The 12764-nt window shown below is 48.2% G+C and overlaps 1 protein-coding gene and 1 long non-coding RNA gene across 5 annotated transcripts in view; one reads left to right on the top strand and one right to left on the bottom strand.

The window, feature by feature from the left end:
* Nucleotides 1-10161: 10161 nt before the first annotated feature.
* Gm36446 lies at nt 10162-10972 on the bottom strand. The gene is made up of 2 exons (XR_377236.1): nt 10881-10972; nt 10162-10651 (listed from the first exon to the last, which is right to left on the bottom strand). It is a non-coding gene; the product is annotated as a predicted gene, 36446 (long non-coding RNA).
* The window catches only part of Katnal1 (katanin p60 subunit A-like 1), a 57585-nt gene continuing 55436 nt past the window's right edge, over nt 10616-12764 (top strand). The window contains exon 1 of one of the 4 annotated variants that reach the window (XM_006504829.4): nt 10616-10896. The gene's annotated coding sequence lies outside the window, so the exon portion shown is untranslated. The other 3 variants (XM_006504828.4, XR_868674.3, NM_153572.2) reach the window with 3 other exon arrangements.

Below are 12764 nucleotides of genomic sequence, written 5' to 3'. Positions count from 1 at the left end.
ACAAGTGGGCTGGGAAGGCAACTGTGCGGGGGGAGTACTCAGTTGCCCATTATAGGTGAAGGGGAGCTGGTCTTGGCATCCAACAGCTAAGGGAACACTAGAGGTGTGAACAAAGGCTCCACACAGAATGGAAAGAGCCCATCACCTGCACTAATTGTTCCTTCAACAGAGCAGCACCAGGCTCAGTGGCCTGGGTGGGGCCACTATCTTATTCAGTTCTCTCTAATCCATGATCATTCTTCATGACCCTCGGACTTCCTTACTGGACTCACCAACCTCCTGTGAGGGATTTGGCCTGGGCAACCAATATACATCTTTTCCAACTTCTTAATCATTTCTGTGAGTTTATCCTATTGCCAAGGCTTCCTGTGTTGGACATCTACCATCTTACGAGGAGTCGGCATCTCTACTGGCTCCATCTTCACACATACACACTTCCTTTACAGGCGAAAGAGCTTCAGCTAGAATACAGGCAATGTACCTGGGGTACCCCACCTGCAGCTTACGTTTTTTTTCTGTAGTGGTAAAATCTAAATAGTGTCTCCTCTGTAGATAACTGACCACCCCTAGGGCAGTTTTGATATTCTTTACCTGTGAACATTTTAACTGCACATCCAGCCACGCCACAGGTGCCCTGGGAGTCCCTTCCTGGAACACTCTATCCTTAGATGGAGCAGCTCAAGTTGTAGGCCTTACCAGTCACAGTAGAGGCAACGCAATTGCTACTGTACAAAGATGGTGTGCTGGTTCATACCACATGGGTGAGGACCGCCCCTGCAGAGGGTGCACCGTCAGATGGCTGAGCCTCAGTAGCACACCTTACCAGGCACGTGGGTGAGGGGCAGCCTACAGGAGTGTGAGCAATGTAAGGGCAGCTCTGCCATTGAAGACCATCCCGCCTGTCCCTGGAGAGAAGCAGGTCTCCTGTGTGATGACTTTCGAGTCCTCATCCCCTTCCATGATTGAATGTGAATGGGTCCAATCTTGTGAGGCCTCTCATGGCTAATCAGCAGCTGTGTCAAGACTGCAGTGGCCGTGGTGTGCTCAGAGGGACCATATATCACATAGCTCAGTGGTACTGAGTCTGGAAGCTGCCTCTGCTAAACAAATGCTAGTGCTGCTTTTGAATCCATCTCCACTTAAACTTCAGGACACAGGCTGAATACAACTAACTGTTGTAACGTGAGTGGCCTCTAGCCCACCTCCCTACAGGGTTCTAATCCCTCTCTGAAGACTCAGGAGGCTGGCCTTCAGTGTCCACGTTTCTATCAATATTCTAGTCTTTTCATTCCTACCAGAACAACCCTAAGCATTGGACCAGCATGCCATCTTTGTATAGTTACAATTGTATTGCCTCTACTGTGACTGCTAAGGTCTGCAACTTAGACCTTAGAGTTTCTTTAGCTCTCAGTTCCACGTTCTCCCACATTTTAGTCCCAAAGGCTTGCCAACTACGTGGTTTATCTCAGCCAATGGTCTCTTTAGTTCTCATTTTCTCTATTAATGACTTCTTGTGGCTATGGCAGAACTAAAGCAGTCGTTAGAGAGGGACTCTGGCTCACAGTTTATTTGATAGTTCACGGTGTTGGTGAAGGCAGGCAGCTGGAGAGTGGCTTGTGGCTGAGGTGCCTGAAGCTTGAGGTGGCTCACTCACATCTCCATGTCTGGCCAAGAAGCAGCACTCTTGGGTTAGGATGGGGTGCATGGGTGTGTGTGCATCTAGAAACTTCTAGCCCCACCACACTAGCCCTCAGGAAGGGAAGTGTGGCTGGGAAGAGGGTGTGTGGAGGGATGGCTGTGTATCTATGATCCTTCGATTGCTCCAATAGTTAGACATTTAGGAATAGTTCACATGAGCCCACATTTAGGATTTTTCATCACTTATGTATATACACCGCTGAGACCCCAAATCCACCAAGCAAACTGGAACTAAGAAAGGGAGTAGAATTTCCCCCCGAAAACCTATCACTCAAATTCTCGGTAGCTGAAGGACACCAGAACACAAGACAGCAAAGGATGTCAGGCTAGGAGAGGCTGCCTGGGTGGGGCTCTTCCGGGAAGGAAGGGACAATGATCCTTCTCTCCCACTGAGATTGGAAATGGTCTAGGATGGGGGTCGGTTGGCAAAGCACTGCTGCCTATGGACAGAAAATCCAGTCTCAAGCCGATTTGCTGTGACATGCCACCTACGATGGACCATACTTCAGCGAGTATATTGAGAGGGAACACACTTCTCAGTTCAGAAGAAGACAGTCTGTGTGTCACAAACGAAGTAACAGTTGCCAACATTCGCCGAAGTGATCCCTCTACTAATATATTAGCTTTCCATTGGGGTACCAGAGGACCTAACCACCGTTTTCAATGGAGGTACCATCATGACTTCAGCCTTCAGAGTCATCGCGATATGGATCCCGAGTTATGTGCCCATAGCACTCCAAAGTTTAGTACCTTTCTTAGTTTGTATTGCCGTGCAGAGATACCATGACCACAACTCTCTCTCTCTCTCTGTCTCTGTCTCTCTCAAGATGTATTTATTTATTGTATGTATGAGTACACTATTGCTCTCTTCAGACACACCAGAAGAGGGCATCAGATCCTGTTACAGATGGTTGTGAGCCACCATGTGGGTGCTGGGATTTGAGCTCAGAACCTCTGGAAGAGCAGTCAGTGCTCTTAACCGCTGAGCCATCTCTCCAGCCAAACCACAACTCTTATAAAGGAACACATTTAACTGGGGCTGGCTTATAGTTCAGAGCTCTGGTCCATTATCCTCAGGGTGTCACGAAGGCAGCTGGAGAGGGAGCTGAGAGTTCTACAACTGGATCTGCAGGCAGAATGAAGAGAGAGTGACACAGGGCCTGGCTTGAGCTCCTGTGACAAGGCCACACCCATTCCAACAAAGCCACACCTCCCATAATGCCACTTCCTGCTAGTCTGTGCAGGCCTTTTTCGTTCAAACCACCGTAGTACCCATTTACTGGCCTCAAATCCTGGGTCCTCTATTCAAAGTTTTAAAGCTTGTGTAAATATAAAACCACAAATAAGGAGAACCCTCACAAGCTACTGCCAAGAATTTTTTTTTTTTAAAGTTTATTTTGGCATACCTAGGAAATATTTTAAATTCTTAACATGGGAGGTTGATCTTTTCCTGGGAATGTGTGACTGAGACTTGTCTCTACTGGCAGAAGAATAAGCACAGTGAGTGTGTGGTGTACAGCACAAGCCCCCTTTGAGTAGCTCGGTAATGCAGGTGTGAGGAGTTGGGCTGTGCATTCCTCTCCAGTCTGTAATCTTCTCTTCTGTCTGCAAGGTGAGATTGGTGGCACCGGAGACAAGACTGGTATTTGAAGATCTCGTTGGCATTGTGGTGTGAATGTGGAGGTCTGAGGACAAATTTCAGGAGTTGGTTTTATCTCCTCCTGTCTTGCTTTGAGGCAGGGTCTCTCTTGTCTATTCCGCTGTGTTGAGCACCCAACCTTCTGGTAGGTTTTCCCAGTTCTACCTCTTGGCTGGCTATGGGAGTGCTTACAGATACATACCACCACATCCAGCTTGTAGGTTCCAGGGCTCGACAAAGCATCTTTACCTGCTGAGCCAGCTCCTGGCCCTCCTCAGCATTTGAAGTCTGTCTCCTGCATGCATCAAGTCCCCTTTCCTCTCTGCGTACCCGGCACTAACGGTTTTCTTCCTTCTACTCTCTTCCTATCAGCTCCTGGGAGAATGCAGTGTCAGAATGCTGAATCTTCATATGTACAAGGCAGGTCAGACTCCACATAAGTCTCAGGTTAGCCCAGGCTCTGGGGACAGCTGCAGGATCGTTAGCAGCAGTCACACAGGCTGGACTGGACCTGGGGTCCAACAGTGATTTGACTGTTAGAACTGGGTCTCGTTTGCCATAAGCCTGAAGTCTAGAGTGATCTCACATGTTAGTTCTGGGTTCTTGGCACCTGTCTATTTAAAACACGTTTTAAGCTATGGTGGAACTTCTTGAACCAGTTGTCTGATGGCACAGTGGCAAATGCTACTTTATTTCACAATGCCTCTTGGCAAAGAAGAAACCAGAGGATTAAGTGTAAGGTGTTGAATGAACAGATGAAGACTTTATACAATAAACACAGAGGCAGCTGTGGCCTCTTAAAGTTTGCAGAACCAAGATAGGAAAGAAGGTTGGGGTTATCAGAGCCCCCGGAGCTTGGAGGAGGGGGTGGGGCAACAGGGCTGGAACTTAGAGACCCTGCCTGTTGAGCAGATAGCTTGGGGCTAAGGGTGGGAGATGTAAGATTATGCTGCAGCCAGAAGACCTGGCCTCAGGCTCACAGGCCCCCTGCCAGGTGGGGCGGGATACACACCACTGACCCTCCTCCAGCCTTGTGCCCCACCCCCCAGTACCTTGGCTGGCAGACAGCAAAGGAGAAGCATGCTTTTTTGCGTAGTTCCGGCTTTACCAAGGCAGTGGGAGGTTTGAAGACAAAAGCAATAAATGGCTCAGTAACTTCCAGAGTTAACTGTACTGGCTGGTTTTGTGTGTCAACTCGACACAGGCTGGACTTATCATCAGAGAAAGGAGCTTCAGATGAGGAAATGCCTCCATGAGATCCAGCTGTAAGGCATTTTCCCAATTAGTGATCAAGGGCGGAGGTCCCCTTGTGGGTGGTACCATCCCTGGGCTGGTAGTCCTGGGTTCTATAAGAGAGCAAGCTGAGCAAGCCAGGGGAAGCAAGCCAGTAAGGAACATCCCTCCATGGCCTCTGCATCAGCTCCTGCTTCCTGACCTGCCTGAGTTCCAGTCCTGACTTCTTTTGGTGATGAACAGCAATGTGGAAGTGTAAGCTGAATAAACCCTTTCCTCCCCAACTTGCTTCTTGGTCATGATGTTCGTGCAGGAATAGAAACCCTAAGACATTAACTTTGAGAACGTACTCTGGACTTTAACTGGGTGTCTTTCTGGTTTAGTTTACTTTGTCACATTTGAAATAGTAAAATGCTGTGACAGGAGCACACGCCAGGGAGGCCAGTCTGGTTCACATAGTGCTGTAACTCCCGAGTTACTGATACTAGAGAGACATCAGTGTTGTGTACAGTTTGCCTCTGAGTCCACGGACCCCACCCCCAGCTCCCATCATCCCTCCAGCCCGCACAATACACAGACAGCTGGTTTCTGTGCTGCCTGCAGCCTGCAGCAGCCCCGGGCCCCTCCCTCTCCCCTCCCCTCCAATATTGTTAGAATGGCAGTACCCATAAAACTCCCCCTTAATGAGGACATTCTGAGGAGACTGCACGAGACATTCTCCCCACCTTTGTGTCTCCAAAAACCAACACTCCTCCTGATCACTCTCCAGGTGCCTGTTCTTGAGACCTTAGAGAAATAACAAGCTCAAGGGAGACCATGGAAAAAGTAAAAGGTAAACAGAGGTCAGGTCACAGACAGTTACGACTGGCCATAAAATTAGTCCTTGAACAGACACCCATTCCCCCCTCCCCCTTCTGAACTATTCCACCCTCTACTCTCCTTTTCTGTAAATAGTCACACTATTTCTAAATATACTGTATATAAACCCAATGTTTTCTGGACTCAGAGTCGCTTGCCAGCATTCATGCAGTGAGTGCTAGGTGGGTAAACAGTGTTTGAACTTGAAACAATAAAAGACTCTTTTACGAGTTGCTGCAGACTTCACAATTCTTGGGCTCTTCTGGGTTTCCGTGGACTCAGGGCACAACGATAGTTCCAGGCCAGCTACTTGAGCTCCATCGAGCTGATGACCTGTAAGATCATCTGATGACCTGTGACCTATAAGATCATGTGATGACCTGTGACCTGTAAGCAGGCTAGGACCCAGTGAAAAAAACCTGCTCTTGCTGGGGAAGACATCTGAGCCTCAGCCCTGAGTGCTTCTCCCCACTGCCTCCTCTCACAGAGACTCGACAAGCCAGGGACGCCTCTGCTGAAACATGTAGGAGTAGGAGCCCATTTCCTCCAAGCTCCAGGGAGCTTTACATCAAGAGGTCGCGGGTGTTTCGTGTGTTTGCTTCCTGAGTTTGCTTTCTTACCTATAGTCAGCAAAGGTTCATAATGTTAAATGGAAAATTCCAGAGACAAACAAAATTTATTTATTTATTAGTATAGGACAGAGTTTGGGGGGGTAAGGGTAGGGGAATTAAGAGGGTAGTACAGGCAGAGAAAGGCAGGGAGAGGGAAAAGGAGAGGGACAGGGAGAAAGTAGAGAAGTAGAGGCTGGCCAGGAGCATGTGGAGAGAGGAGGAGGGGAATGGGGAAGGGAGGGTGAAGGAAGAGCCCAAGAGGGCAAGAGAGAAACAAGAGAACAAGAGGCAAGAGTAGGAGCAAAAGAAAAATTTTAATAGGGTCTCACTACGTAACCCTAGTTTGTCTGGAACTCAATTTGTGGACCAGGCTGGCTTTAAACTCACAGAGATCTGCCTGACTCTGTCACTTAAGCATTGAAGGTGTGGGCCGCCCAAGCCCCATATAATGTGCAAGTTCTAGATGACTTTATTATAGTATCATTATTCTAGTCTATTATTGTTGTTGACCTCTTACTAGGGCTAATTTATAAACTAAACTCAGAGTATGTCTTTGGGGAAAAAAACCAAGCATACATGATTTAGCACTATGCACTGGCGGCCTTTGGACAAAATCTTCTATGAACAATGGGGACAGCCATAGTCTTCTGCGGAGGCACTAGAAGGAAAGTACCATCTGTAAAAATTCTCTGAGGCTTGAGAGATGGCTTGGTTGGTAAAGTGTTTGCTGAAATGAAGACTCAAGTTTGAGGGCTCAGAACCCATAAGAAAAAAATCTAGGCCTGGTGGTGAGCTTGTAATGGCAGCTCTGAGAGGCAGAGACAAGCAGATCTCTTGGGACTGATCAGCCAGGCCAAACGGCTTGGTGATTTCCAGGCCAGTGAGAGACAAAAGACCTTGTCTTAAAAACCTAAGGTGTATAGTACCCAAGGAATGATACTGGAGTATGACTTCTGGCCCTTCATATGCATGCATGCACTTGTGTACCCCCAAACACATGACATCTGTCTGTCTATGATGGTGTTTGGGGAATACCCAGAAACATAAAGAAAAGCTCGAAATAACAGTAAGGAGCACATTAATAAGAAATAGATGTGCTATCACCAGACAGAATGGACAGCAGGTTTCTTGATAATTGGCAGGAGATTCTGTGAGTAAAGAGAAGGGGAAGATGATCAGGAACAGAAATGAGATCTATATGGGAAGGGTTTGTGTAAATCTTTCTAGGACAGGAAGGATGTTGACAGTGACCACACAGGTGAACAGAAGCAAAAAGAGCACAGCCAGGATGCACAAGCCCAGCTTGGTGTGTGAAATTCGATGCACAAGCCCTGCTTGGGCTAAGTGCATGACTCTGCAGCTGAGGTGTCAGGACCAGAGGGGGAAGTCTGAGCATCTGCTAGAGTTCTCTGGAAATGGGATATTTGTGGAGATGTGACCTTTGGAACTGGTAGAGGGGTTGGGGAATAATACAACGGACAGATGGGAAGCTATGATGAGAGCAAGGGTCATAGGTCACCAGAATGGGTGATCAGCAACATCAAACTCTAGAGGCCAAGAAGACCTAGATCCCAAGAGAAACCAACATATGACTGCATTCAAGATGGTATGTCTCCTTTTAAGAGTGATAGGTTAATTAACATTAATTTCCAACCCTGGCTTTTGGGTTGGGTTTGTATAGTGCAAACTATCACTTTAACAGCACAGCACATGGTGGTTTGAATGAGAGTGGTCCCCATCAGGGCTCATATATATATTTGAATGCTTGGTGTCCAGTTGGTGGAACTGTTTGGGAAGGATTAGGAGGTGTGGCCTTATTGGAGGATATGCATCACTGAGGATGGGCTTTGAGGTTAAAGGCCCACAGTGTTCCCAGTTAGCTCGCTTGCTTTCTCCCTCCCCTCCCCCCCATCCCCACTACTGCTCAAGTGCATTGCCTGCTGCCATGCTTCCAGCCACAATGGTCGAGGACTAACCCTCTGAAACTGTAAGCTAGCTCCCAGTTAAATGGTTTTGTTTATAAGTAACCTTGGTCATGGTGTTTCTTCACAGCAATAGAACAGTAACTAAGACACAAAGTAGCCAGTGAAAATAAGAAAAGGTTTCTTGGTTCTTACTCCTTCCAAGTTCCCTTCACCAGCTTTGAGAACTTTGTCTCCTTTGTGAGCTTTGCCCTTCTTGGTGTTCCTGGCTATGCCTCAGTGACTCATGGTCGATGAGACCATCCACCCCAGCCCATGAGCAGCTGTCTGTGTCTTGCTGACACCCATTCTCAAGTTTGTCCTGCTAAGTTGATTATCTGGGATCCTGGCCCTGAAAACCAAAGCAGCTAGGCATCAGAACCTTGTCTAGAGTCCTTTTCATGGCTGCAGATTGCACTACAGGCCTGGCCAGCTGCCTTGCAGAGCCCAGGGATGATCACAAGGGAAACTATAGGAGGGATGGGTGGATCAGGTGACCCTCATTCCTGCTACAAAAACATGAGTTCAGCTGGGAGCAGATTCCTATCATTTTTTCGAGGAATGGTGTGAAAATACCGGGGCCGGGGGAGACTGAGAGATGGGAAATACTGTAGAAAGAGAGGAAGAGAATGGGAGAGACCGCCTGTAGAATGTTGGGCAGGAGCAAGCTGTGGCTTCTGCTGGAGGAATGGGAGTTGGTGGAGGGGCAAAGGCGGGTGTGAGCCTACTCCAGACTTTCAGACCTTCAGAAAAAGGTGTGCTTTGCAAACAAGCAAAGAAAAGGGTGTGGAATTCAGAGGGGGGCGGGGCGGGGGAAGAAGCAGAGTTGCAGGTAAGATATGAGGAAGTCTTGAGTGCTCAGAAAAAGGACTCTGAGCTAGAAGTGACCCTGAGGCTGTGTCCCCCATGGACAGTACAGGCTTAGAGAGGACTAGGCCTCCCCACAGAGGTGAGCAGAAGGCTCGAACCAATTGGAAGGAGATCTCTGTGATGGGGAGACTCTGACAATGAAATAGCTTGCTTTTTCAACTTTTTTTTCTCTGCCCCACCTTTTGAGACAGTCTCACCTTGTAGCCCAGGTTGACCCCCAATTAGAGGTAAGTGTCCCGCCTTACTGAACCTCCCAGGTTCTGAGATTACAGGTGTGAGCCACTACCCCTGCCCCATCATGATTTATCTGTTCTTTTCTTCCTTGGTCTCTCGCACATCCCAAGCTGGCCTTTAATTCTTTAGGTAGCTGAGGTTGGTTCTGAACATTTAATCCTTGTGCTTTCATTCTCCTGAATGCTGGGTTGCAGAGCTGTGCAGCCAATCTACCTGGGTGTACCCTGTATGTGGTATAGGGGATCAAACCCATGGCTTTATGCATGCCAGGTAAGCGCTCTAACAAATAAGTTACACAGTCCTAATTTAGTTCTTTTGTTTCTTTTGTTTTGTTTTCAAAACAGGGTTTCTTTGTATAACAAGAACTGGCTGTCTTGGGACTCAATTTGTAGACCAGTCTGGCTGCTGCCTCCCAACTGCCAGGAATAAAGGCACTGACACAGTGCCCACCTTCCCTAATTTAATTTCCTAAGGCATCACACTACTTTTGAAGTATATTTACACACAACAAAATGTACAAATCATAACTGTTCTATTCCATGAGTTCTGACAGCTACAGACACTTCCCTGACCTAAACCTTTAGCGAAATATAGCACTTTTTTTTTTTTTCCCCTGAGACAGGGTTTCTCTGTGTAGCCCTGGCTGTCCTGGAACTCACTCTGTAGACCAGGCTGGCCTCGAACTCAGAAATCCGCCTGCCTCTGCCTCCCAAGTGCTGGGATGAAAGGTGTGAGCCACCCCTGTCCGGCGATATAGCACTTTTTAATCGGTACAGGACAATTTCCCCATCGGCCAATCCACCTTCAACTGCTAGTCAAATATTTTGACCTTTTTTTTTTTTTTTTTTTTTTTTTTTTTTTGGTTTTTCGAGACAGGGTTTCTCTGTATAGCCCTGGCTGTCCTGGAACTCACTTTGTAGACCAGGCTGGCCTCGAACTCAGAGATCCACCTGCCTCTGCCTCCCGAGTGCTGGGATTAAAGGCATGCGCCACCACGCCCGGCTTATATTTTGACTTTTATCACGATTGGATTAACTAGTATCTGAAAGCTACCGTGTGAGGTGCCAGACTTTTATTCTGTTTTATCATAAAAGTTTCTCTCAGGAACAGAGATAGTTCCATTTTGCAGACTAAAACGTTCAGAGCAGGTAGGTAAGGTGCCTCGGGTCATCGGCTACCAACCAGTTAGCCAAGGAGCTGTGTTAGAAGGCCAGGTTGTTAATCCAGGCCCATAGTACACTGAAGAGTGCACAAACCTCTGCATAAGACCCATTATAGCTTCGAATTCAATAGGTGGGGAGCAGTGCCATTTACGAGTTCCAGAGTCCAGAATCCTCCTGTAGGCTGTGTGCACACGCTATCTAAGCAATGGCTCGTTCTCACTCCACTCCCTGGAGGATGGCGGGAGGGGGCTGCGAGCAGCCTCCAATCCACAGAGCTGGCTCAGCAAGGTCGCCTCCTTAGAAGCCGCTCTCTGTCGCTGCACACGTCCCGCCCCGATGCCGGCCGGTGCAGCACGCCCCACCTAGGGTCTCGGGTTCCTCATCCTGTGGGGTGAGGGCTCCGTGTTCGCCACACTCGCCTCTGAGCATCCTTCCCTACTGCCCCCTTTCCCAACGCTGACTCAGCCCCACGCCCTCTCCGCAGCACTGCCGCAGCTGCCATGGCAACCGTGAGCCACCGCCTCTTCGCGCCGGCCGCGAACTAACGGACTCCGGGCGGGCGGCGGCTAACGGCGCCCCGCCTCGCCCCTCCCCGTTCCTTGACAGCCCTGACCTGCAGGATCTAAGTGGTGAGCCCGAGGGGCCGGGCTTGACAGGGAGAGCCGGGTTGCGGAGCCCAGGCGGGCAGCCCCAGTCCGCAAGACCTCGGCCGCCGGCAACAGGCCGCTCCCCCGGAGGAGAAGCGGGAGAGCCACGCAGAATGTAGCACCAGTCGCAGGGTATCATGGGTCTTGTAGTTCGGTGGCTCATCAGGCTCGCCGCCTTGGCTGGGTGATTCGGGCCGAGAACTACAAAGCCCAGCGGTCCGGAGCGCGGCGACAGACTGATAAATTGGGAGCTACTCAGATGGTGTTAAAGTGACTCTTTGTCTGCAGGGGGCTCCGGGGTGGTCGCTGGATTGGGCGCTGTGCGTCGGGCGGGGGTAGCGCAGGTGAGCCTCATTGCTGCGCTCCAGCCCCGCAGCCTCTGCACTCGCGGCCCCGCTCCATCGCCACCGCGCGGGGCCTGGGCCTCCTAGGGTGCTGCCTCTTGGTGCAGAACCGTATGTATGGCGCAAGGTCGATGCGAGACCCGACAAAGCCTTCACTAAAAGGCCTTTGCCTTTCCCTGTGAATCTCTAGGTATTTCTGCTTATTTTTCAAGTACCTCAGAGCTTTTGGCATATAAAATCCATTCATTAGCGTGTGTTCAGAGGACAGTAATATTTAAAAGGACAAGTGTGAAAGCTGATGAAGGATATTACTGTTATTTGGTGATGTCTGAATACATATACATATATATATGTTGCATGTTAGCTATTGAGGTTGAATGTCATGGAGTAATTAATGCCCCCTTCCGGCTCCACTCTTCACTTACTACCTAAATGTTGCCCACACATATTTTGGTTCTTTGAAGACTAGTTAAACTTTCAATGGCTAGTTAATTTTTGCCTTTTTCTGGAGAGTGTCTTTAGCATTTGTTTCTTTTTTCCCCAAGCACTTCCTAGAACGCACACACGAAGCTGATGGGTCTGGAGTATTTTGGGGAGGTCATAAATAACGAACTTGGTTTTATTGACTGATGAGATTTCTTAGTGGGTTTTGATGTGCTGCGATCTCACACACTTGTCTATTTCATTAAGCTTTGTTTGGTCTTTCACTCCCTTGGAAGTTTCTGTTGCTAGCTCTCCTTCATTTCTGACTTTCTCCTCTAGCCAACTTTACTAGAAATGTATTTTATTGAACTTTCTGAACAATCTCCTTTTGACTACACTGAAGTGTTCTGTATTCTGTTTCTATTTTTTAAAAATACCTGATTGATTTATGCACATTTTTCTTTGTTTTAGAGACCAGGCTTCACTGTGTAGTTTTGGCTAGCTAGAACTCACTGTGTAAACCAGGCTGTCCTGGAGCTCACCTGTCTGTCTCAGGATGCTGATATTAAGCATGGCTCAGGATGATTTCCTCTTTTTATTATGTGTAGTGAGAATTTTGGTGTTTTTTTTAAACATGGAATTTACATAGAAATATAAAAATTGTTTTTGTTTTAATCCCAGGTTTGGGATATTGGGCTGCTTCAGATTGTCCACAGCGGTTGACTGCGATTTGCCTCATGCTGTACAAGGGATGTGATTTTTGCCAACAGCCAGATAGTTTCCGTGACTGTGTGATGTTTGGAATTCTGGGGACTTTTCAGAGGGCATATAAATGCTAAGACTCCAAGAGGTGGGGTTGGTTCTTGATCACCACTTGTTAAGTAATTGTTCCTACGTAAAGAAGAAACAACAACAAGAAATTAGATATCCTGATGGCAAAGATGGAACTTGCCCCAAGAAACTTGACACCCCTAATCAGTAGGAAGTAGTCCTGGTGAGGCCCTTCGACCCCAGCCACTGGCTTGCTTACTCTGTACCACACGTATGAGGTTTGGTAGCCTGAAGCCAGCAGACTGTACGAGC

This window comes from Mus musculus, chromosome 5 (genome assembly GCF_000001635.26).
Source record: "Mus musculus strain C57BL/6J chromosome 5, GRCm38.p6 C57BL/6J".
In the NCBI taxonomy this organism is placed as follows: Eukaryota; Metazoa; Chordata; class Mammalia; order Rodentia; family Muridae; genus Mus; species Mus musculus.
The sequence above is the reverse complement of the archived record's forward strand: the minus strand, read 5'-3'. Positions and strand labels throughout refer to the sequence as shown.